This window comes from Zingiber officinale, chromosome 4B, assembly GCF_018446385.1.
Source record: "Zingiber officinale cultivar Zhangliang chromosome 4B, Zo_v1.1, whole genome shotgun sequence".
NCBI classification, from domain to species: Eukaryota; Viridiplantae; Streptophyta; class Magnoliopsida; order Zingiberales; family Zingiberaceae; genus Zingiber; species Zingiber officinale.
In genome coordinates this window covers 59,720,660-59,747,075 of record NC_055993.1, presented here as the reverse complement: position 1 = coordinate 59,747,075, position 26,416 = coordinate 59,720,660, and the positions used below count along the sequence as shown (strand labels likewise).

Genomic DNA, 26,416 nt, shown 5'->3' with positions numbered 1-26,416 from the left:
ACTCCTTCAGGTGGAGAAACCTCTTACAGCAATAACGCACAGAGAAATAGAAGCTAAACTGCAACTAGGAGTGCACAAGTGTTGGAATACACAATTTCTGAATTGATGAAAAACTTCTGGACTAAGGCTATATTTATAACCTTGGTCGGGGCGCCCTGAAGGGGTTTCGGGCGCCCTATGAGGGATAAAACTTTATCCTCAACGAAACGGATCGCGCTTGACGCGATCTAGTCAAAAAGCAACTTCCTGGAGCCCGGAATGGATCCGGGCGCTCGGAATGGATCCGGGCGCCCAGACCACTAAGTCAACCAGGTTGACTTTCTGGTCCAGGCCTTCTGTTTCGGTGCTGCTCACCTCGGTTCGGGTCTTCCGCTTCGGCTCCGCTTGCTTGGGTGATCTCTACCATCCGGAATAGAGCTCATCCGAACCCAACTTCCAGTCTTCTCGAGCAGGCTTCCGCTCCGGCTTCTCGTCTCTCAGAATCGTCGCGTGCTTCATTCTCATCCTCTAGCGTACTCATCCGTACTTTTCGTCCCTCGGTCGTACCCCATGCCGACATTCTCGCTATCTGCGTCTCTTGCTCCCCGAGCAGTCTTCCGCTTTGACTTCTCATCCCACAGAACTACCGCACGCTTCCTTCTCATCCGTCAGTGTACTCTTTCGCAACGCCGCGCTCCTCGGACGCACCGTGTGCCGTCCTTCTCGCTAGGTACATTTTCCGCTAGACTACCTATCCTCCTAAGCTCCTGTACACTTAGACACAAGGTTAAAAACACACAGGACCTAATACTTGTTGATCATACCAAAATAACCTTGGGGTTCCAATAATCTCTCCTTTTTTGATATGAGCAACTCAAGTTAAGATAGGGTAAATAGACAAAAAAAATAAACTAACTAATTTTGCAATAAAGTGTAAAAAAGATAAAAAATTTAAAAATTTGGTCTACCTCCCCCTAGACTTATACTTTTCCTTCTCCCCCTTTGATCATATAAAAAATTGGGGTTCTAAGAAAACTCTAACGGTAAAAAATTTGAAACTTAAAAAAAATTTACAATAATTTTCAACAAAAAATATTCTAAGTTAAAAAATTTCTAAGTAACACTTTAAATAAGAAGAATTTTCTATGTAAAAACTCTAAGTGAGAGAATTTTTTTTTAAAAAAAATTCTGACTTAGGAAATTTGCAAAAACTTTTGAAATATTTCTAAGTAAAAATTTAAGCAGAAATTTCTAATTTCAGAAGAACTTTTAACTTATTTTTCAAAGTAAAAGTTTTATGAAAAAATTTAAGAATTTCTAAGTAAAAAAATGTTTAAAAGACTTTTTAAAATATTATTAAATTTCAACCTTAATGCTTTATCAGAAAAATAATTAAACATTTTATTTCAATATTTTGGCTTCCAGGTCGTGGTGAGGCACTAGGCCTTCTTGGTTATTGAAGCAACAACCACTTCCTTAGACAAAGCCTCATAAAAAAACTCACTGTTTAATTCTCTTGCTGAAAGCGCTAAATCTGATTAGTTCAAGTTTATGTCAGACAGGACTTTGGAACCCAATATAGGTTCCAGCCTACTTAATGGACTAAAAATTTCTTAGGGACATATTTTTTTGAGATATTCCTAATTTGTCCCTTATGGTATCTAAAGTACCAATTTAAATTGTTAAATTTTCTAACATTGTTATTAGATGAGCATGCATGATTTTTCAAGTTATTTACTAGTACTTTTAAATTATCATTTTCTAATTTTAATTTTTCATTTTCTAATTTAATTCTACCGAATTTTTCTATTGGCCAAGATTTAGCTAATATTATTTTAAAATTTTTATTTTCTTTTTCTAATTTGCAGCAATCTTTTGATAATAGTTTAATGAACTTAAACAATTTGTCGGGAGGAAGAGAACGTACCTGACTTACATTGTCGATCTCGTTGTCCGAGCCTCCCCTTGAACTACTGCTTTCTTCCGACGTAGCTCCCCCTTCATCTATGCTCTCGCTGCTCATTTCAGAACAGCTTGAATCGCAGTCCTCGTCTTGATGACTTGCCATTAATGCAAGTCCGGTGTACACCTCGACTTCCGATTCGGACGACTTATCGTCCCACATCGCTTTTAAGACTTTGCGCTTTTGGACAGGCTTATTACCTTTATATTTGTCCTTGTTCTTTAGCTTGGGGCAGTTGTCCTTGACGTGTCCTTCTTCGTCGCAGTGGAAGCAACGGATGATATTTTTCTTTCTACCCTGCGGATGGTTAGTTTATCTAGACTTACAAAGATTCTTGAATCATCTTACCATCATTATCATTTCCTTGTCGTCAAGAGAAGACTCCAACTCAAGTTCGCCTCTCGATGCTTTAAGGGCGACGGTTGTTCTTGGGCTCCTTCGTACCTGCACATCTTGATTCGTGCACTTCAAATGTCAAGAATAATTCTTTCAATGTAATTTTTTCTAAATCTTTCGAAATGTAAAAGACATCTACTAGTGATGCCCACTTTGTATTTCTAGGAAAAGAGTTTAGTGCGTACCTAAGAAAATCTCGGTTACGTACCTTTTATCCGAGATTCGAAATTCCAGTGATGATTTCTTTAATTCTCGAGTGCAGATGCGCAACTGTCTCGTCTTCCCCAAGTCGCAGGCTGGTGAGTTGATTGCGAAGTAGATCCCATCTAGCGAGCTTGGCTTCAGACGTTCCTTCGTGCAACTCAAGGAACTTCTCCCAAAGTTCCTTTGCGGAGTCGTAGTTGCCGATTCAGTTGACTTCTTGTGGCGGGAGAATGCTTAGCAGATGGTATTCTGCTTTGTCGTTTGTCATGTAGTCAGCCTGCTCCTTTTTCGTCCAGTGGTATTTCTCCTTACCTTCTGGTGATGTAAAACCGAATTCCATAATTAACATTAAATCAAAATCGGTTTTAAAAAATATTTGCTTTTTCCAGCTAACGAATTCCCCTTCGAACTTCTGCGGGTAGATGCTTGGTCCGACCATTATTTCGTTGCTTCGTTCAGCGGTTAGTCCTCCTGAAGCACCTTGGCTCTGATACCACTTGTTAGATCGCTGGGGTCGGCTAGAAGGGGGGTTGAATAGCCTGCAAAATAATAAAATGCAAAGACCTTCTCGAACTTTCAACCAAACACTTGCATAAAATAAATAAGCAGAAAGTAAAGGAAGAGGCTCACAAAGATTTTACTTGGTTACAACCGGAGAGGTTGTTAATCCAAGAAAAATATTGCACTAGTACTCCTTCAGGCGGAGAAGCCTCTTACAGCAATAGCGCACAGAGAAATAGAAGCTAAACTACAACTGGGAGTGCACAAGTGTTGGAATACACAATTTCTGAATTGATGAAAAACTTCTGGACCAAGGCTATATTTACAGCCTTGGTCGGGCCGCCCCGACGGGGTTCCGGCCACCCTGGGGGGATAAAAATTTATCCCCAATGAAAGGGATCACGCTTGACGTGATCTGGTGAAAAAGCCACTTCCGGGCGCTCAGAATGGTTCCGGGCGCCCGGACGGTCCGGGTGCCCGGAATGGATCCGAGTCTTCTGTTGCTTTGGTCCGGGCCTTCTGTTCCGGTGCTGCTCGCCTCAATCCGGGTCTTCCGCTCCGGCTCTGATTGCTTGGGTGATCTCTGCCATCCGGAATAGGGCTCATTCGAACCCGACTTTCGGGGTTCTCAAGCAGGCTTCCGCTCCGGCTTCTCATCCCTCGGAATCGTCGCGTGCTTCCTTCTTGTCTGCTAGCGTACTCATCCACAGTCTTCGTCCCTCGGTCACACCCCGTGCCGACCTTCTCTCTAGCTACGTTTCTTGCTCCCCGAGCAGTCTTCCGCTCTGGCTTCTCGTCCCTCAGAACCACCGCATGCTTCCTTCTCATCCGCCGGTGTACTCTTTCGTAGCAACTCGTCCCTCGGACGCACCATGTGTCGTCCTTCTCGCTAGCTGCGTCTTTCGCTCCACTACCTGTTCTCCTAAGCTCCTGCACACTTAGACACAAGCTTAAAAACACACAGGACTTAACTTAACTTGTTGATCACACCAAAACAACCTTGGGGTCCAACATCTTTCACAATTCATGCACTCACAATTATAAACACATCAAGTTTTACATCACATTCAAATGCTTCACATGGACGAATAACATGGTCAACACCTGTTGCGTATAAATCCACGGATAACATGAACTAATTAGTATAAATAGTAAAAACATGAAACGAGCCACTCACACATAAAAAATGGACATATTTATCAAATGAGAATATCATAAAGAAAATAAATATGATAGGTTGACACTACTTTTTTGTTTGTTTGATTGTGAAGACATGCAACCCACCAACAAAACCACAAAAAATACATCAAATGGACATAAATCCACCTATAGAACAATCTTCATCATATGGACTTCATACACGAACATATATCTCAAACGGATATTTGAGATGCAATCTTCATCATACGGATTTTATTCACAAACATTATTGCTTTCATCCTCTATTGGTTGTGGCATCTCATATACATCTCGAGGTTGTGTCTTAACAACAACATGACAATCTTTATTGATGCTATCAATGACATATAACACTTGTGAAGCTTGATTGACCAGAATAAAGGGTTCGCTTATTTTCAAAATACGATGGAAATCAATGACATATAATTCTTCTCACTACCTATATCACCGATTACACACACCCCAAAATTTTGTGTTCTACATCCATTGTCACGAGCTTCAATTCGAAACCTATATCCATTGACAACATAAACACTGAAGCATGTAACATATATTAAAAGACCACGAAACAAAGATAGCAGCTTGTCATGTTTAGTGTGTTGGTCTTACTTTTTCATTTTTTTTCAACCTACAAATAAATTACAAAGTAAATAACATGAACAAATTATCTTGTTCAACACTAAATAATCTATAACAATAGAATCACTTAATTTCTTTTTAAACCAACCAATAAAATTGCTATTCCAGTCGTTATCTAATAGTTGTGTATCATTTTTCTAATTTTTAGAGTACTCTGTGTGTGTGTGTATATATATATATATATATGAGCTTTCCTCCATTCATCATCATCGAGAATATAACTTGTACCAGCTCCTAATGCTCGTCCACAATGTACTAGCTCCTAATGCTCGTCCACAATGTGAAAATATGGATATTTCACCTTCATATTTATGAAAGCCATTGTCATAATTTTGCTCAAGTCTTTTAAATTTTGTCTTATTGTCTTTCAAGTATCTTGAGCAAAGAGTCATACACTCATTTTCTATATAGCCCTTTGCTATTGAGCCTTCTGGATGAGCATGTTGCGAATCAATTGTTTTAACTCATACAACATATGCTCAATTGGGTACATCCATCGATATTGGATAAGTCCACCAATTTTAGCTTCATTAGCCAAATGAACAGACAAATGTATCATCGCATCAAAAAAAAGAAGAGAGAAAAACTTGTTCCAACTTGCAAAGAGTAATCAAAATTTGGGATTCAATTTTTTGTAACTCATCTACCTTCAATGTGCACACAAACTAGTAAAGAACAAAGACAACTCAATGAGTGGTTCACACACTGCTTTAGGGAGGGGGCCATGTATCCCAAGAGGAAGTAGATGTGGTAAAATGATATGAAAATCATGATTTCTCAAACCTGAGATTTTGTGTTCTTTCATGTTAACACTTTGAGAAATATTAGATGAAAACCCATTTGAGACTCTTAATTAGATGCAAGTGCTTCTACAAGTGCTTCTCCTCTGTAGATAAAGTGTAGGATGCAATGGGCAACTTAGGCTTGTCCCCCTTATGAATTAGATGCAAATATGGTCTAATTTTCATAGCTTCCAAATCAAAATGAGCTTGGACATTGTCCTTAGTCTTCCCCTTCGTGTTCATAATTGTCTTGATTATATTGTCACATACGTTCTTTTCAATGTGCATCACATCCAGATTGTGTCTTAACAAAAGAGAACTCCAATATGGAAGTTCAAAGAAAATACTTTTCTTATTCCAATTATCACCTATTTTTTCATGTGATATCTTCACCTTTCTTTTAACATCTTTAGTCAAGATGATTCCTTCAAGGTCATTCACTTGAGCAAGCACGCCACCACCTGAAAGTGAAAGTGGTAGTCGTCTTACCTCTTTAGTTCCATCGAACAAACTTTTATTTTTTTCTCCATTTGTGGTTTCTATGAAGATAATGTCGATGACCTATATAACATTGCTTTTTTACTATTAGCTAACCTCATAGAACAAGTGTCTTTGTTACAACAATGACATGCCATCTTACCTTTGGTACTCCAGCCAGGTAGATTTTACCATATGTAGCAAAATCATTGATAGTCCACAATAAAGATGCATGCAATTTAAAATTTTAGTGAGTTGAAGCATCAAATGTTTCGATGCCTAGTTCCCACAACTTCTTCAACTCTTCTATCGAAGGTTTAAGATAGACATCGATAGCATCTCTCGGACCCTTGGGACCTGGTATGAGACTTGAAAGAATAAAATTAGATTCTTTTATGCACATCTATGGAGGTAGATTGTATGGAATGACTATTATTGGCCAAATGCTATATGAATTTTTTGAATAAGTAAATGGTTAGAAAGCATCACTAGCAAGACCAAGTCATACATTTCGAGGTTCAATGGAAAAATCTTTATGCAGATCATCAAATGACTTCCATGCCACAGAATCAACTGGATGTCTCATCACTCTATTATCCACTCTTTTTCATGATGTCATCTCATAAAAGAAGAAGTCTTTTTAGACATGAATAACCTTTGAAACTTTGGCTTTAAAGGAAAGCAATGCAAGGTCTTCACTGCTAATTACTTACCGTTGTCTCAAACTTTGGTTTCTCTAGTATGACTATGTCTTTCCATCTAGAAACACCATATATTTGTCACATGTTAGACTCCTCTTCTTCCTTCCAATACAGCATACAATCATTAATACACACGTCTATTTTTTGATAAGAGAGACCAAGATCTTTAATAATTTTTTTGGCATTATAATAGGATTCTGGCAAATTAGAACCAATTGAGAGTATTTGTTTCTTGTAGCAACATATCAAATGATTCATTACTCCACTGACCAATACTCTTAATGTGTTATTGACAAGCACAGATAATTTTGAGGTGTCACAACCTAGATAAATTGGTTGCTTAGAGTCCTTTAATAATATGTAAAATGTCTTTGCTTCGTCATTTGGTTTCTCTCCATTCTTATTCTCACTTGATGAACCAATTTCCGATCCACTTCTATTAAAACCATCCATGTTAGGATATATATCCCTTAAGATTTCATCACAATCACTGCCTTCCAATTCTTCATCATCGGATGAAGACTCACCAAACCTTTCACCATGGTGATACCAAGTTGTATAATTTGGCACTATTCCATTCACATTTAGATTCATTTCAACCACTTCACAAGATCCATAATTATTGTTATTACACTTGACACATGAACACCGAATACTATTCTCTTCACTTGTCTTCTTAAAAGCATAATTAAACAATTATTCAACTCCAACCTTGTATTTTTCATTGAACTGATCATTGAAAAAACTCATCCATTCCTTACTAGGTGTCATTTTCCTTTTACAAATATGAATTCTTGCTAAAAAAAAAAATCTATAACAGATTGATAGGCAACACAACATAAAGATATGTTTTGTAATGCTAAAAAATGATAGTTCTTGAGTGAATATTAGAAGTTCCAAGAATTTGGAAAAGAAATTAAGAATAACAAAATAATTACTAATAGTTAACAAATATGCATGTTAAACAAACTAATAGTGGGAACTATAGGTGATACAAATGAAGCAATTAAACTAGAAAGTGTTCACATTGCTAATGCTTCTATGATGTTCTGTAACTTATCTGTAACAAAGTGTGTAGCATAAAAAATTGAAGATACCATTCGAAATTCAAAGGTGATACAAATGAAGCAATTAAACTAGAAAAAGAGTCAAAGCCAACATTGCAAATAAATTAAAAATAACAAGAGTGTCAATGCCGCCTACCTGCATGTGACCAATGATAGCTTCATGGATAGGCGGCGCTGCCTTCATGAGTGGCGATGCCGTCTTCCATGTGGGGGCAATGATAGCTTTGTGAGAAGCGACATCACTGCCTGCAGGCGAGGTGGCACTGCTTGGCAAGGCAACAATCACTTAAGAGGCTTTGATAGAATTTTTTTTGAGGAACGGGAAAAAAATAGGCTTAGGCTTACCTTTGATTGAGCTTCCTTGGTTGTTACTTAGAGGGAAGGAGACGAGGGCTTAGCTTTGTCTTACGGAAAGGGAAGGAGATGACCGAAGGCTTCGTCGTTATTGAGAGGAGAAGGAAGCGCACTGTTGAGACATAGTTTTGACTTGCGGAGAGGAAAGGAGTCACGCGTACCGCTGTGGAGAGGAGATGCCGATGCGTCGTCGCGTGTCGCTTGCCTGCTGTGGAGAGGAGATGGAGACGCACGGGAAGGAGATGCCCAAATAGCTAGGGTAAAAAAAAACATAAGTAACACAATTAAAACATGGACTATAGTTATGAAATTTGGTGGAAAATATAATATTTTTTTAAAAAAAATTTGGTGGAAAACACAATTAACACAATGATAGCTAGTTGTAATATAATATAATATAATATAATATAATATAAACAAAAATTTTATTTGTTGAAAAATTTAGTGGAAAATTTGGCGCCCTAAAATAATACTCAATTATGAGGGGAATTATTTTGTATTTACATAATAAAGGGATTTGTTATCTATAGTTACGAAATTAAGAATTTGTCACTAATAATTTAACTCTTTAACAATGCTTATTTTTACCCTCCTAAAAACTTCAACAATTATGGTTTTAATGACCATTTTTTCATACCCTCATTAAGTTTTCATCATTAAAAATCAATTTTCTTTTAGTGCACTTGACTTCACATGGAGAAATTCTATTTCTTTTGGCTTAACATACTCCCTTATGAAATGAAAGTGAGTATTGATATGCTTGGATCTTTCATGATGAACTGGGTTTTTGGCTAAAGCAATTGTTGATTTGTTATCCACATAGATCTTGGTTGTAGCTTGTTGTTTCAATCTAAGGTCCCGAAGTAATCTCTTTAGCCAAATAGCATGACAAACACAAGAGGCTACAACAATATATCTTCACAAGTTGATAGAGTAACAATTGATTGTTTCTTTGAAGACCAAGTGAATGTAGCATTACCTAGATAAAACACGTATCTAGTAGTGCTCTGTTGATAGAGTAACAATTTATTGTTTCTTTGAAGACCAAGTGAATGTAGCATTACCTAGATAAAACACGTATCTAGTAGTGCTCTTGCGATCATCATAACTTCCAACCCAATTTGTATCACTGAAACAAAAAACTTCATATCTTTCATTGATGAATAAAGAAGTCTATAATCAATTGTCCCTTTGATATATCTAAGAATTCTCTTAGCTGTATATAAGTGAGAAGTTTTTAGAGCTTTCATGTACCTGCTTACCCAACCAACTCCAAATAATAATACATTAGGTCTTATACATGTTAGATACCTGAGGTAACCCATAAGACTCTTATAATAAGTTGGATTCATAAGTTTGTCTTTAGTCATTCTAATGTTATATTCAACTGGCATATCCATAGCATAACAATCTTCCATTGAGAATTTCTTTAGAATCTCTTTGGTATACTTTTCTAATGATACAAAGATTCCATTTTCTCTTTGTTATACTTCAATGCCAAGGAAGTATCTCATCAATCCTAGATCTTTCATCTCAAACTCCTTTTCCATTGATTGCTTGAATTCTCTAATTATGGAGATATTATTACCTATAAAGATTAAATCATTAACATAAAGACATACCAGTAGAATATCTCCATATGAGTTCTTCTTCAAGTATAAAGAATTCTTATAGGGACACTTTGTGAAGCCGTCCTTTATAAAGTGCTCATCAAATCTTGAATTCCAAGCTCTAGGGGCTTGCTTGAGTCCATAAAGAGTTTTCTTTAATTTGTATACCTTTTCTTCTTTCCCTTTGATGATAAAACCGTGTGGTTGCTCAATATAAATCTCTTCTTCAAGATTTCCATTTAAGAAGACAGATTTTACATCTATATGATATAACTTTCATCTTCTTTGAGCTGTAAGAGAGATGAGTAGTCTTACTATTTCAAGTCGGGCTACAGGTGTGAAGACTTCTTCATATTCAATCCTGTACTTTTGCTTGTATCCTTTAGTAACCAACCTTGCTTTATGTCTTTCAACTTCTCCTTTTACATTTATCTTTGTTTTGAACACCCATTTGACTCCAGTAGCTTTGTGTCATTGCGGAAGTGAAGTGAGCTCCCATGTATTATTTTTCTTTATAGTATGAATCTCTTCTTCCATTGCTTTTCTCCACATTGTATTCTTGGAGGCTTCTTCATAAGTTATAGGATCATATCCTGCAATAGGCACAAATTATTATGAGCAAAGTCAGCATCAATCACTTGGTTGGAGTCATATATATCTTAGATACTCTTCATCTTTTTCACAATTGGACTATTTGGCTCATCACTTTCTAACTGAGTATCAACTTGTTGGGGTGATGATACTTCTTCACTCTCTCCTTGCTTTTCTTTCTTGTCATTATAATCTTCTTTAAATGAGATTTACTTCATGTCGTCATTATTGTTGTTGTTCCAATTCCATGCTTGTTCTTCATCAAATTCCACATCTCTTGATACCATGAGCTTTTGAGTTATGGTATTGTAAAATTTGTTCCCACTAGCATTCTAGTAATAGTCTAAGAGAATGCACTTCTGACTTTTATCTTCAAGTTTTGTCTGCTTCTCTTCTTGTATACACTTTTGCATATGCTACGCTCCCAAAAATATGAAGATGATCCACCTTTGGTTTGCGTAAACTCCAAGCTTCCTCTGAGGTGATGTCTCTAATTCTTTTAGTGGGAAACCTATTCAATAAATATACAGTACATGCAATAGCATCTCTCTAAAATTTGTTTGGGATATTTTTTCTTTCAACATACATTGAACCATATTTAGAATAGTTCAATTTTTTTCTTTCTAAAATATACTAGCATTAAAAAGTGTAACTCATGAACTCTAGATAATAATCGTGCTAGAAATTTACTCTCGGACAAGTCAGCAGTAATAGTGTGGATAGTGTAACTCAAAATGCCTCAAAATTTATGACTAAATTCTAAATTTTATTATCAAATTCTAAACTATAACCCTACATATATGCATCTAAGTATGTGTTACACTTCCGTAAGTGCACGGATACGTCAATAATAAAAGATTATCGATCCCACGAGGATTGGTTATAAGCACTAGCAATTGTTCACATAGAATTAGCTAAACTACCGATGGTTGTAGGTGAACTATTTCTTAAGAAGAAAATAACTTGGGAATTAGATGTGAGAACTAGTGAGAGAAAGAGAGAGAGAGAGAGTTTTACTCAGCTTGGGAAGAGCTCTAGGAGTTCGGTTTGGTTGTGGTGGTAGTTGATGTATCATGTTCTATCCTTTCCTCATTGCCAATCAACACGTACTCGTTGGAAGTTCAAGTTACTACCCTTAAGCACTAAACAGAGAAGATTCTTGTGAAATCCAGTTACAGTTAACTCCTGTCACTAGGGCGTCTCGGTAGATCACAAGAATGCGAATATGATTGGTATCATTAAGGATAGAGATAGGGGTTTGGTTTGGTTTCCTACTTCCTTGTGTGGAATTGCCTCTCCTTTCAAGGGAGTATCCTAGATGTCCGTGAACGGGTTACCCATGTCACTAGGGCCCCTCAGGTATACAATCTAAGATCCTATCTTTACGAAATTAGCAATTCCTACGCAATCAATTAATACGGCATGATAATCTGAAGCAAGTTTCATGCATATCAAATAGAAACAAGACAAGTGAAATCATTAAATTAGAAAAAGGCATAAACATGAGTCTTACATCAATACCTATCCACAACTACTCCCTTATCCTAGAACAAATAATCTACTCCATAGACGCGGGAGAAAACCCGAAGACATAGTATAATTAGATATATAATCCCAAACAAGAAGAGAGAGGGAAAAGAGATGCTTATTCAATGTTGTCCAGTGATCTTTGGATCTAATCCTTTGCTTCTGGAGTTGATGAGGTGATGAAGGTGATCTCGGATCATCGAACGGAGGACTTGGACAGCATGGAACGACACCAAGGTATATCACTCTCTGACAGCTCGCCTCCCCCGAGAGAAGGGTTAAATGCCCTTTTTATAGGCTAGGGCACAGGCGTCACACGGCCCGTGCCACGACCGTGCGAGATCCGCACCGCCAACTCCTCCCTCTCTTCGGGTGGAGTGGCACGGTCGTGCGAGATCCGCACGACTAACTTCCTCTTCCCTTCGGGTTGAGTTGCACGACCGTGTCTTCCTTCAGCTCAGGTCTACATTGCACGACCATGTGAGGTTTACACGGCCGTGTGCTTCTTGGCTACTGTTCATGTGAGGCACGGGGCGTGCGACCGTGTGCTTCTCTCTCTCGGGAATGGCTACACGGTTGTGCAGGGTTGCACGGCCGGTGTCAAGTGGCTCCCTGCTTTGCTCCGATGCGTCGATAATCGTTATTTTTGCTCCAAAAGTTATCCTTGTCAACACAAAACTAAACAAAGAGAAGATCTCTGACAAAAGAGTATTTAATGCATAATAAACAATAGGAGAGATGATCGTGTAAACGATATATGCAAATTAAGCAAGTGAATGTGTGTTAAAACATGCATAAACGATCATAATATCTACGCACATAACACCTCCAGACTTGAACCTTTGCTTGTCCTCAAGCAAAACGCTGCAATCTATGTCCATGAGTTTCTATAGTGTATCATAATCTCTAGTGCATTCGCCTAACTCTATTAATTAATTTCATTGATAAGCATAATTGTGGAGTAACCCAAGTATGACCTAAGCATAAGTTCTTTGTGCTCGGTGTAATAAGTTACTCAAACTCTTCAAGTTTCAATTTTCTGTCCTAGTCAAGTCATCATACAATTGAGTTCCTAATGTTCCCGGTAATAGGCATTTACCTGCTACACACTTAGTTCATTTTTCTTAAATTAAACAAGGTCTCAAAGGATACTACTCCGAATCAAGAGAAACATAACATTTATTTCCCTAGTTACCTAACTTGGCCTCAAAGGGGGTAAATTGTTAGTTTCTACTCACGACAATATTTTTTATCCTTTATTCAACTTTTTTTAAGCACCATAGAAGTGTAGCACTAATCACAAATGCATGATGCAAATGTTGGGATTTAGATTTTTCTGAATGAGCTTCCATGATCCGAGGTCATCCAGTAATCAAAATATAACTAAAGAATCTCCATGGGAACACAAGTACTAAACAAATTGGATGAATCATAACTATTTTAAAATATTTCCATTATTCAAGCTTAAGTGAAGTGAAAGTAAGATCCTTAAGGTTAGGCCAAGACTTATACTAAACTCCGTACAATACTTAGCTTATTTCATGCTACTAAAGATAGAGGAAGGAAATACACTAAACATACTAACACTATCTCTATATCACATAAACTAAGAAAATACACGTACTAGTCATTTTACTAACGGACAAGTCAACAGAAGAAGTAGAAGGTTTGATGCTCTCAAATATGCCTCAAAGCTATTTTTTTCATTTTTTTTCAAAATAAACACGATGAAAAACTACATGTAGGAAAAGAAAGTGCAATATGAGACTGAAAGATAAAACGAAATGCAAGTAAATAAAGCAAACAAGATAAATATGCAGAAAGAAAAAGAAAAAGGACTCAACTCAACTCAGGTTGTGCAAACACAACACCCCTAGACTTAGACTTTTCATCGTCCCGATGAAAATCAAAATGGCCGATGAGGCTGAAGGTCGAGGAAATCGGGACACTCAGGATAAGTCTTAACTACCCATCTCAAGTCCCTTACCTATTTATGATACGAGAACAACTTATCAATATCATTTTGAAAATTCCTCATATACCACCTAAAACTCTCATTCCAAGTCATTCTCTTCCTATAAGCATCCATGAATTCAAGCATTCATGTGCATAAATCTCTCTCACTCTTAAAGCAGTCCTGCAAGTGCTTAAATTGTTTGTCCTTCATGCAAATATTTCTAGTAAATAATCTATTAGTCTGTTCCAAGTCATGACAAAGAGAGTTAATAGTAGGACAAAATTCTTGGAAATTGAATCGCAAAATATCTCGACTAACCGAAGGCATATTTCTAGGAACGGAGGGTGGAGGTGGGATAAATTGTTGCTTTGCTAAAGTCAAACGCCAATTCTTCTTAACATGGATAGTGGTCAAAGCCGGGTTGGGCAATCTAAGGGGAAAACGATCCTTAACTACAAGACTATACCCATATTCCTCATGGCAAATCAAATGAGTGGTTAAATAAAAATTTAGATCCATTCGATAAACATCTTCAATCATTTCAAGACTACTCAGATCAAAACCTAGTACTACCGCAATATGAGTAAGCAATTCTCCTAAAACAATGGGGGTAGAGGAAGAAGCCTTTCCTAAGGTTACCAAGTTCCTTAAAAAGAAATATCCAGAATTAATAGACACATTTTCTATCATTGCCCATAAACAAATACAAGTCAGAAAGTCTTACATTCCTTCTTTACCGCCCTTTCCAAATATTGTGTTCCTCATCATCATATGGACATATCAAAAAATTGGGTTAATGATACTAGTACCATTAGAAACATGTGGATTAAAGTGAGACTGCCCACCAATTTGTTACCAAATTTGAATTTTCAAAAGCACGTAGAATTGTATAATTTCCATCCCTAGTCAAATCATAACATACATTAAAATCCTCAAGACTCTATTCATAGTCATCATCAAACAAACAGAATTTTAGTTTCCCTCCTCGAACATTATCAACAGTGATGGAGCTTAAAATTTCTAAAACGATACGAGGGTAAGTTGAGTATTTCATAGTCATTAAGGTAGTCCAACCTATTCTATCAGGCAACCAATCAATATCATTCATAAATCCTAACACTTCCAAGGTTTCTTGGTCCATAAACCTAGTGCCCAAAATAGAATGTTTAGACAAAGAATAATAACGATACAATTGTTCATCACTAGAGAAAGTAATGCCGAAGTTGTTAGATATACCTTTGAAGCGTGCATTTCCCTCGTTTGAGACAACCAACAACTCCTTTCCTTTCCTTTGACGAGAGCTTCCTTCGATGATATTCGACATCATGGATGACGGGAGAGGTAGATTTGAATGAAATGAATGGGGGTGATGGGTGGTAGCACTTTGGGAATTTGTGGGAGGAAGGAAAGAGAAAGAGGATACGAGGAAGAGGATGAAGTTGGCAGCACATCCGTGTAGGTCTCCTCACACCCGTGCCCTAATAGAGGTGGGGTTGGGTCGGGCCGTGTAAACTCTACACGGCCTCTCCTTCTTGGATTTGAACGGCCGTGCATGTTGGCACGACCCGTCCTTTCTTCCTCTCGGCTAAGATTACACGGCCGCGTTAATCGACATGACCCGTGCATTCTTCTCCTCGGGTGGCTTCGCACGGCCGTGTGTTGTTCCTTCTCTACATAGGTCACACAACCATGACGACCCATGTCATTTCCTCCTCTTCTAGCTTCACACAGTTGTGTGGAATTACACGACTGATTCCCTTACGTGTGTAGTGTCTCGCCTTTCTCCTTTTTGACCCCCCTCGATGCCCCCACGCCCATGAAATGATCACGCCATCTCGTGGAGGATAATGCACACCTTGAAAACAAAGACCCAACAATAAAAAAAATACTCAATTGAACTAACTAAAAAAAATATAGAAGATTAATTGGATAACGAATTAAAACGAAACCCTTGGGTTGCCTCCCAAGAAGAGCTTGTTTTAGGTCTTTAGCTCCACCCCGTATCAGTTATACCCATGGAGGCATGGTTCTCCTCCAAGGGTTATGCTCCAGTTTGCTCCTTCAGTTTCGCTCGTGCTGGACAAGTATCTCATTGCTTGTTGGAGGCAACCTCTCAAACTTTGCCGAATCACGCATCATGTCCGGCGGGCTCCCATGGAAATTGTATTCCTCAACTTTGTGTATATTTGATTTGTTGGAATTTCCCTGAGAAGAAGAAATGCAGTCAGGAGAATCAGATAAATCAAATTCTAACCTTTCTTTACCGATCACCAGGGATAATTTGTGACTTTTCGCATCGATAAGGGCTCCAGCGGTGGCAAGGAATGACCTTCCAAGGATGATTGGGATCTTGGGATTCTCCTCCATATCCAGGACAACAAAATCTACAGGAATGATGCATCTACCTATCTCTACTAGCACATCTTCCACTATACCCATTGGGTATCTACATGAATGGTCAGCTAATTATAGTGCCATAGTAGTAAATCTGATGTTCTAGAGTCCTAGTTTCTTGCATAATGAGTATGGAAGTAGACTGACACTCGCTCCCAAGTCGCAGAAAGACCTGTGTATGAGCTTAGAGCCTATTTTACATGGTATCAAAAAACTTCCTGGGTCCTGGAGTTCGGGGCAATGTCTGCCGTGAGCAGAGCATTGCACTTCTCCATCAATGCTACAGTCTCGAAATCACCCTTCTGTGTTCTGTTAGATAGAATACCTTTTAAAAATTTGGCGAACTTCGACATTTGGTGTTGTGCGTCTATCAGAGGTACTTCAATGTAAATTTCTTTAATCTTCTTAAGGAATCGGTGGAACTCTTCATCTTTTTGGGATGTTATTAGCTCTTGGGGGAAAGGAATTGTCTGGTTTTGTGGGGAAAGTGGAAGAGTCCCTTCAACTTTCTCGGTAATATCCCCCCTATCCTTGTTCTGGACCAAATTAGGGATGAGAGGAGAGGGCTCTTCTTCTAATTCAATTCCTTTCTGGGCAGTCATCTAGATATCTTCCAAAGTCCGTCTGATCCTTAGCTCAATGCAGTTGCAATATTCCACCGGGTTTATGTCAGACTTTCCCGAAAATGCTCCTGGCGTTCTTGAAAAGGACTGGGCTATCTGGGCGATCTGGCTATCTTGCATCTTTTGACGCTTTTCAGAATTCTCCATTCTTTGATTCAATTGCTTAATTTCATTCTTCATTTCTTTTTGCTCCAAGAGAGCTTCTTCAAGCATCTTTTGAATTCTGGATAGTTGAGAGGATTGTTGTTGCTGATGAGTCTGTTGTCTAGATTGGTAGCTTTGTTGCCCAGGTTGGTAGCTTGGTTTTGCTGGTCCTTGATCTTGATCGCCCCGGTAAGAAAAATTTGGATGGTTCCTCCACCCAAAGTTGTATATGTTGGAGTAAGGATTATTTTTCCTTTGGTTATATCTGACTATCACATCGCATTGCTCAAGTTGGTTTATTTGTGCTTGTATTGGCCCTTGGGGGCAAGTATCTTGAGCATGATCCGAACTTCCACAAGTTTCGCATACACACACTATTGCATTGGCTGTGTTGTTCCCCATGGTCTCAAACTTCTTACTCAGAGCATCCAGCTTTGCAAACATGAGCGTGACTGCATCTACGTCAAATTTTCCTGATGCCTTGACTAGATACCCAGGGAAGGAACCTCCAGATCTCTCAGTTGCCCACTGATGATGGTTCTGGGACACATTCTCTATTACCTCTTCAGCTTCATCAAGGCTCTTGTTCATCAACGCCCCTCCTGCTGCAGAATCGAGGGGCACCTTTGTGTGATAGTTGATTCCATTGTAGAATGTGTGTAGCACCAACCACTACTCGAGGCCATGATGGGGGCATTGTCTCAACATACTCTTGAATCTGTGTCATGCTTTGAATAACAATTCTGAGTCTATCTGTTTGAAGCTTGCAATTAAATTCCTCATGTGTGCAGTTTTACTCCGCGGGTAGAATTTGTCTAAAATTTTCTGCTCTTACTACTCCCAAGATGTAATGTTGTTTGCTGGTAAAGAATTAAGTCACTGCTTGGCTCTGCCCTTCATGGAAAATCCAAAAAGAAGTAACCTTACTATTTCTGGCGGGATCCCATTCACTTTCATAGTGCTACAAATCTCATAGAAAAGCTCCAAGTGATGATTCGGAACATCGTGCAGTCCTCCTCCAAATTGATTTTGCTGGACCATGTGGATTACTGCAGGCTTGATTTCAAAATTGTTGGCTTCAATTGGGGGTCGAGTGATACTAGACCGAAGCCCTCGTGCATAAGGTGCTGCGTAGTCCTTCAAAAGCTTATCAGCCATTTCGGAAGTTTCTTGTTCAATTTGGAGTTTTTGCAAGTTTCTTCTCCTCGGGTAAGTTCTATCAATTTCTGGATTGAATGACAGAAGTTTTCCTGAAAGATTAGCTCTTCGCATGCAAGAGCAAGATATTGAATAATCCAAGTGATGTGAATCCAAAGAGAAAGATATCTCAAAAACCTACAACGAATGGAAGAAGAAAGAAAAGAAGAACTAAATCAATAAGATTGATGAAAAGAACCTCGACCCAATGCTTAGGAAAGCATGAACCTTGGTATAGAAGATGGTAGACGCCACAACCTTGGGATGGAGGTTGATAAGTCTTCCAACGTCACAAGGAAATGTCTTGATAAGTTCTAATTCAATGAAGAACCAACAAGTGAGAGCCTCACCGTGCTTTAGATTGCAAAATATGTCAAAGATACATGTGTGGTCATCACCCCCTTTATTTATAGCTATAAGGTGACCAAAAACCCTAAAATGCCAAAAGAAAGCCCATTTAGTAAAGGTCTATATAGACTACTTAGTCATTTTAAGCTTATGGCTTTATTACAACCCAAATAAAAGTAGAAATTGAGTCTAAATTAAGCCTACATATCCCTATTACATAGATATGAGACTTAAGTGCTAATTAAGCTCATCTAAGGCTTGAATTAGGTTGACTATGTCGAATGACTTGCTCTTGGTCAAACCTTCTTCAATGGTAGCTTTGGCCTTCACATCTTCAATTAGTACATTAAGTGCTTCCTTCATCTTTCTAGCCTTAGCCCTTGTAATTAGGCCTCCATTGATGCATAATGGATCTTCATTAACATCTAGAGAGGGTTGACCATGTTCCATATCGTTAGCATGTTGCTTTCTTTCTTTGACTCCATCATTCCTCCTTTCCCCAAAAGGATTCGTCCTTGAATCTTGATCACCTACATCAAAGGGAGAAAGATTAGAAACATTAAATGTAGCACTCACATTATACTCACCTGGTATGTCAAGCTTGTATGCATTATCATTGATTCTAGAAATGACTTGAAATGGACCATCCCCTCGTGGATGCAACTTAGTACGACGTTTAGTTGGGGATCTTTCCTTCCTCATATGAACCCAAACCCAATCTCCGAGTTCAAAGTTCACTTTCTTTCGTCCCCTGTTGGCTTGCTTAGCATATTGTTCAGTTCTCTTTTCAATTTTCAATCAAACTTTTTCATGCAGTTGCCTCACAAACTTAGCTTTTCTGGTACCATCTAAACTGACATGCTCAGAGATAGGCAAAGGTGACAAATCTAAAGGAGTTAAAGGGTTGAACCCATATACCACTTCAAAAGGTGAAAAATTAGTAGTAGAATGCACAGATTTATAAGCAAATTCAACATGTGGTAAACATCTTGCCAACCTTTTAAATTCTTTTGAATGAAAGCTCTCAATAAAGTAGATAAAGTTCGATATACTACCTCAGTTTGCCCATCTGTTTGTGGATGACAAGTTGTAGAAAACAAAAGCTTTGTTCCCAATTTTTCCCATATTGTGCATCACGATATGAAACTATGCTCCTCGGTACTCCATGAAGCCGGACAATCTCCCTAAAAAATAGATCCGTAATATGGTTAGCATCATCTGTTTTCTTACGAGGAATAAAATGAGCTATTTTAGAAAATCTTTCCACAACGACAAAAATGGAATCCATACCTCGTTTAGACATTGGTAGTCCTACAACAAAGTCCATGGAAATATCAATCCAAGGTTCATTAGGAATTGGTAAAGGTGTATACAATCCATGAGGTAAGATATAGATTTTGTTTGCTTACATGTAATACACTTCTCACAAAACTTGACTACATCTCGTTTCATGTATGGACAAAAGAAATGCTCTACCAACACTTCTAGAGTTTTTCTTACTCCAAAATGTCCCATTAGTCCCCCACCATGAGCTTCTTGGATTAATAATTCCCTTAATGAACAATTAGGGACACACAACCTATTCACTCTAAAAAGAAATCCCTCATGCCTATAAAACATCCCAAGCACAGCATGTTCACAAACATCAAACATATTTTCAAAGTCAGGATCATTAGAATATAGATATTTAATGTATTCAAATCCTAACAATTTAGTGTTTAAAGTAGAGATCAAGGTATACCTTCGAGGCAAAGCATCTGCAACAATGTTTTCCATACCTTGTTTGTATTTGATCACATAAGGGAATAATTCAATAAACTCCACCCATTTTGCATGACGTTTATTCAACTTACTTTGGCTCTTCAAATGCTTCAACGATTCATGGTCAGTGTGAATGACAAACTCTTTGGGCCACAAGTAATTCTGTCAAGTGTCTAAAGCCCTCACCAATGCATACATCTCCTTGTCATAAGTTGGATAGTTCAAAGCTGCTCCACTGAGTTTCTCACTAAAATAAGCAAGAGGTTGACCTTCTTGTATTAGCACAGCTACAATACCTATTCCTGATGCATCACACTCAATTTCGAAAGTTTTAGCAAAGTTAGGTAATGCAAATAATGGTGCAGAACTTAACTTCTCCTTAAGTAAGTTGAAAGCTGAAATGTGTTCACTATCCCAATGAAATCCAATATTATTTTTAACAACTTCAATTAAGGGTGCATCTATAGAACTAAAATTTTTAACAAACCTCCTATAGAAACTTGCCAATCTGTGAAATCTACGTACCTCAATTATCATTTTTGGTGTTGGCCACTCACGAATTGCCTTAACCTTTTCTTCATCAACTGCTATTCCCTTAGCACTAACAATATAACCAAGAAACTCTATTTGACTAGTGCAAAAAGAACATTTTTGAAGGTTAGCATACAATTTTTCATTTCCAAAATAAGTAGAACTTTTTGTAAATGATCGACATGCTCATCTAAATTCTTACTATAAATCAAGATGTCATCAAAATATACTACAACAAAGTTTCCAATATAAGCACGTAAAATATGGTTCATTAATCTCATGAAAGTACTAGGTGCATTAGTTAGCCCAAATGGCATGACTAACCATTCATACAAACCATACCTAGTCTTAAAAGCAGTTTTCCATTCATCTCCCTCACGCATACGAATTTGATGATAGCCAGACTTCAAATCAATTTTAGAGAAAATGTAAGAACCATATAGTTCATCTAGCATATCATCTAATCTAGGAATAGGATGATGATACTTTACCGTAATTTTGTTGATAGCCCTGCAATCAACGGACATTCTCCAAGTTCCATCCTTCTTAGGCACAAGTAAACTAGAACTGAACAAGGACTCAAACTTTCTCGGACATACCCTTTTCTCATCAACTCTTCAACTTGCTTTTGAAGCTCTTTCATTTCCATAGGATTGCTCCTATAGGCTGGTCGATTAGGAATGGCTGCTCCTGGGATGAAGTCAATTTGGTGCTCTATTCCCTTAAGTGGTGGCAATCCATCAGGAACTTCTTTAGGAAAGATATCATTAAATTCCTGCAAAACAGATTTAACAACACTAGGCAAAGAAGGGTTAAGATTATTAGTGTTGAAATAAGCCTCCTTGTACAAAAGTACAATCATCGGCTGTTGAGAATAAAAAGCTCTCTTAACCTCTGGATAATGAAACCAACACTTGTTTAGTGACCTTAACTTACCCGCAATCATTCAACCATTGTAGTTTATAAGGTCTAGGATGTTTAGTGGTAGGTAAGTACAATTTCTCAACCAAGATAGTACTAGCAACATTAGTGCAACTTCCCCCGTCTATAATCATACTACATACCTTGTCTTTGATGTGGCAACGGGTATGAAATATATTTTCTCGTTGTTCTTCATCTTCTTCCTTCACTTGCACATTTAGAGCACGCCTAGTGAAAAGGACTTCACCTTCGACGGGATACTCTTCTACATCACTTTTCATCAATGGTGGCATAACATTATCATCTTCGGACTCACTCTCAGTTTCAATATCACCATTTTCTTTCAAAAGCATAATTCTTTTGTTTGGACATTGTGAAGCAATATGTCCTCTTCCCAAACATTTAAAGCATTTAATATCTCTATTTTTTGAAGATTGGATAGGTTCTTTACCTTTGACCAATGGAGAACCAGCATCTTTATTCTTTAAAAATTCGGTCTTACTCTTTGATGCCAATTTATCATCTCTTTTATTCCAACTAGATTTCCATGTGGATGAATTTTGGCCATGCTTGATTGAACCCTTCCTTTTGAGTTTCCTTTCAACTTTCATGGACATATGCACCATATCTTCCAACTCTACATAATGTTGCAACTCCACTACATTTGCAATTTCTGAATTCAAACCTTGTAAAAATCTTGCCATGGTTGCTTCTCGGTCCTCCTCCACATTGGCTCGAATCATGGCAATCTCCAACTCCTTTCCTCCACAGTTTTGGATCCTTGGGTTAGACTTCGTAGTCATTGGTACAAATCTCGATAGTAATGGGATGGCACGAACATCTTTCTCATAATAGATTTCATCTCTTCCCAAGTGCCAACAGGTCTCTCGTTGTTTCTTCTTCTGCTTAGAATAATTTGATCCCACCAAATAATAGCATAATCAATAAATTCAACAACAGCTAGTTTTACCTTCATCTCTTCCGAGTAGTTGTGACAATCAAACACTAATTCAACCTTCTTTTCCCACTTCAAATATACGTCTGGATCGCTTTTGCCTTGAAATGAAGGAATCTTCATCTTGATATTTCCCAAGTTTCTATCAACATAATCATTCTTTCTTTCTCTTCTCCCACCAATTCTAGCATGACCAGATCTATCCACTAGAAATCATACACCATCATCATCATCATCATCATCAACATCATCATTGTTGTCATCACGGTTATATTGCCTTGAATTTCGTGTAGGAACTCTACCCACTTGGCTATTTTGCAATTCTGAAATTACAGCATCTTGTCTCTCTAATCTGTCGAGGATTTGATTAAATCTGATTTCCATGCGTTCCAAGTGTTGTCTCAAGGCTCGTTGTTCAAGTGTTTCTCTCAGTCTTGCTTCCTCTCCACTTGTCGCCATTAATGCAATCTATTGACACTCAATCACTCAACTCACTAATGTTAGCTCTTTAAATAACTTAGAATCGTGGCAATTTCCCTATAAGCGTTCGTTGACTAATTTAAACTCCCAAGGATATTAGGATAAAAGATACGAATTGATATAAAAATACAAGTTGCAGAATAGAAAACTGATATTAAGGACTGAAAGGAAATTTGCCAGAATTAAATCTAGACAAGACTTAAATTAGGACACTGTACGCATGATTAGTACTAGTTGTTATTTTCTTACTATGCATATCAATATTACCCGCTGAGGAGTTGACTCACCCCGTGGTTATTTACTATTTTCAGGTTGAGGTTGTTCGAAGGAGTTCCAGTCGCTAGTCCCCTGCAGGTCGCGAGGATGTGTGGTTAGCGGCGGTCCCGTTTAGCGATTTTGGGCGCAATCGCGGAACGAAGCCCCTTGCGGGGTCAAGGGCAGCACCCCTACCTGCGATATAACCATCGCGAGTGTTCCTAAGCGATCGTACAATGCCTTAGTCCGCTGTCCCAAAATGATTTGGGGCATAACCTTGCCGTTTCAGAAAAATTTTCTCGGTAGTCGAAGCCTACAAGTGTCTAAACTCTTGTGCTTCGCTTCTACAAGAAAAATACCCATAAAATCTTTAAAAACAGTAAATTTATAGAAATTCACAGATCTGTAATTTTCATAAAAATACAAATTAAAACTCGTACTCGCTTCGCACGTGGCTCTGATACCACTGTTGGGTTTTTGGGTCGCAAAAATCGCTTTTTGCGTTGCGGAAACCCCGAAATTCCCATGCCATCGGATCCGTGCGAAGATTAAAATTTCATAAAAACTTTCACGTAGGAGTTTTCTAAGCCTAAATCTACTTTAGATCTACAAGATAAGAATTTACCCTTGATTCGAAGCCCTTCGCTTAATCCCGCTCGTCCAAGGTTCGCCGGATCTCGAGAGTATCAAAGTAGATGCTCCTCTATGTGTATCCACACAAGCAAGAGATGGAAAAAATCCTAACAAAAAGGTGTGCTAGCACCTTTGAAAGGTTCGACCAAAGTGGAGGAGAGGGAGAGAAGAGAGAGCTTGAGGAAGAAGATGAGAGTTACAAAAACAAATGAAACTCACCAGGTGAATTAGTGCGGTCGGCCACATTAAGAGAGAGTTTTACCTCCATGGGATACCAAGAGTCATAACTCTTGGTAACTCCCATGAGGTGGCATCCCACTTAAGCAACCATGATGATGTGGAGCATCACCATTGTCCCACTTAATGCCAACTCACCAATGAGGTGGCAAATGGTCAAGTCAAACTTGACCCTTCATCTTCCTCTCAAGTCAAGTCAAACTTGACCACTTCTCTCCCTTGGTTGATCTAATCTAACCATTGGTTCAAGTCAATTTTAATTTAATGAATCTCTATTCATTGAATTAAATTGACTCAATGAGTCTAAGTTCAAATTAGACTCATCTAACACATGAACCAAATTGAGTCCAACTCAATTAGCCTAATTTGGATTACTCTTAATCCAATTTGGTTCATCACATGAACCTAATCCTTTAGGTTCATCAAATGAACCTAATCCTCATCTAATTTCCCTTTGTGTGTGACCCTATAAGTTCTTATAACATTGGCAATGCTCCTAAACCCATTTAGAAGCATAAGTAATGAGCGGTATCTAGCAACACATCATTACTACCCAAGTTATAAGAATGTTGAGATCCAACATCACCTTGTGACTACTAATTGTGACTCTTCACAATATATGACAAGTGCCCTTCTATCCTTTACATCTAGATTGATCAATGTGAGGCATAGACCGTGTCTTCCTCTAATCAATCTAAATCTTGAATCCCAAGTAGACTCACTCAATCAAACGAGCTCAACATCTCATATTGACTCATTTGGGCATGACCATGCACTTAGTGGTCTCACTCTATCAAGAATATCGATGTCACTCCCATCATATAGGAGGGATAGATCTCATCTACATCACTCAGATCCTCCGAATAATTTGTTACATACCCAGTAATCGCCTTTATAGTCCACCCAGTTATGGGTGACGTTTGACAAAGCCAAAGTATGCAACTCATTATGTAGGGAACCATGGTGACTTCATGTCCAAGGACTAATAGTTATACTAATAGCCACATGGGAAAGTATATGACACTCATATAACAATCCATGATACTTTTTCATGGCGGGTCACTCAGTATACATTCTCCAATGCATACCCATGTGTCAACTTGATATCTCTATATCCATGACTTGTGAGATCAAGTCATCGAGTTGACCTACATGCTAGTCTCGTCGCATTAACATTGTCCTTGAAAGCTAATACTTGACTAGGAATGATTAAGAGTAGTGTTCCCTATATCATCTCACTATCGATTCAACTAACCGATTGATATAGGTAAGAACCTTCTACTCAAGGACGCTATTATAGTTAGTTATTTGGCACCAATACAAGTAAGCATAATAACCATAAACAAATGCATTTATATATATAAGAATATGATACAATAAGTCCATACAATAATCATAAAATGATTGGCTTTAGAGCTCTAACTAATAATCTCCCACTAGCAATAGTGTCAATCAATATATGCTCTAAGGCCCAATGACCTAGTGTGACCATCATGCTTTCTCTATGCCAAAGCCTTGGTCAAGGGATCTGCGATGTTAGCCTCTGTGGGTACTCTGCAAATATTCATATCTCCTCTATCGATGATCTCTCGAATGAGATGGAAGCGCCGTAGTATGTGTTTGGTCCGCTGGTGTGAGCGAGGTTCCTTGGCCTGTGCTATTGCTCCATTGTTGTCACAATAGAGCTCTATGGGATCAGCTATGCTAGGAACCACCCCAAGCTCAGTAATGAACTTGCGGATCCAAACTGCCTCCTTTGCTGCTTCTGATGCATTGTTGTCACAATAGAGCTCTATGGGATCAGCTATGCTAGGAACCACCCCAAGCTCAGTAATGAACTTGCGGATCCAAACTGCCTCCTTTGCTGCTTCTGATGCAGCAATAACTATGCCTCTGTTGTAGAATCAGCTACTATGTCCTGCTTCGAACTCTTCCAGCTCACAACACCACCATTTATGCAAAACTTGAACTCAGACTGCGATCGATAATCATCCTGGTCAGTTTGGAAGC

The 26,416-nt window shown here is 38.3% G+C and overlaps 1 pseudogene; it reads left to right on the top strand.

Moving 5' to 3' along the window:
- Positions 1–17,767: 17,767 nt before the first annotated feature.
- Positions 17,768–17,839, top strand: LOC121978957 (annotated as a pseudogene).
- Positions 17,840–26,416: the final 8,577 nt, after the last annotated feature.